The sequence below is a fragment of the Vigna unguiculata genome, chromosome 3 (assembly GCF_004118075.2).
Source record: "Vigna unguiculata cultivar IT97K-499-35 chromosome 3, ASM411807v1, whole genome shotgun sequence".
Classification (NCBI taxonomy): domain Eukaryota; kingdom Viridiplantae; phylum Streptophyta; class Magnoliopsida; order Fabales; family Fabaceae; genus Vigna; species Vigna unguiculata.
Window position 1 is genome coordinate 35,838,782 of NC_040281.1, and position 1,470 is coordinate 35,840,251.

Genomic DNA, 1,470 nt, shown 5'->3' on the forward strand with positions numbered 1-1,470 from the left:
TCTCCAATGTCTTTTCTTAGTAATGTTTCTGATAGCCTTTCTTTCTGTGCTATAAAATGCATTCGTTAACACTGTACTAATTTAAAAGTAGGGATGTGATCTCGCGTTAGTGTTATCGGGCAAGCACATCAATTTGGACAAGAGCGAAGCCTATCGTTACACCAATTTAGCTCACGGCGGCAAGGAGAAAACTTCAAATACTTGGGTTAATCATAATAACAAATCTGGTAATAATGTTCAATCCAGTGCAATGTTAACGAAGTCTAATTCTCAAGGAATTGGAAATATTTCTTGGATTCTAAATTCTGATGCAAGTTTCTATATGATTGGTGAATCTCAAAATATGCAACAACTTAATTATATGATGGTCTTGAGTAAATATTTATAGGCAACAGTGCAAGTTTCTATATTTGGTGTTGGTTCATCTTTTCTGTGTCATCTCATGATTTACATATCATTTTTCAACAACAAAAATTTGTTATATGCTCCTTCTATTACTGAACTTTTGTGATAGTGAATTTGTTAATAATGGTTATGTTTTCTTTGAAATTCGTTCTGATAAGTGTCTTGTCGAATCTTAGGGGATGTTTCTTCTCATAGGGGATGACTAAAGTTCTTCTGTAAAGAATCGTCAGTGTTAATGGATTTTATTCCTTTCATAATTTCAGGTTTCAAGATCATTCCCCTCTATTGCACTCATCCTCTGAACACCTTAGTTGTTCAGCCACATATAGCTCTTTGTTTACCGGTATTAGAAAAAGCAAATATCGTCAATTTGTCTTATGTACATACATCATCTAGAATTGTTAATTTGTAGAATAGGCTTGGTCATCCGAACAATCATGTAATGCAATTGTAATGACTCATTGTGAAATATCTTCATCCAATAAAATTGATTCTTACTTTTCTTCATCTTTGTTTATTCTCCTTTAGAATTAATTTTCACTAGTATATGAAGACCTTCTCATCTTAACAAATGCAAGATGTAAATATTGTGTCCTTCATTGATGTCTATTGAGGGTGCACTGGACTTTTCTAATAAACTTTAAAGATTAAACATTGTTTGTTTTCCAAAATTTCAAATAAATAGCTATGTTGGTTATGGATGTCTATTTAGATATTTAGATATGATTCACTTGAATTTAAGTCTATTTTGGCTCGATTCTACCTTGGTCCTAACTAGAGCTGAACAAAAATAACTTAATTATACTAAATTATAGTTAACTAAACTATATCAAACTAAAAATAACTAAACTATTAATAATAAAAGTGGATTGTACTATTGATTAGTTAAAAGTTTTGAAAAACTGTACTTGAAATGGTTAATTATTTGTATTAATATTAACTATTGTACTATTTATGATTAAGTTTATTTTTCTTTAGTTAGTAATAAGGCTGGACAAAAATATCCTACCTATACTAAACTTAAGTTAATTCAACTGTTTTAAACTTAAAATAACTGAATTATTA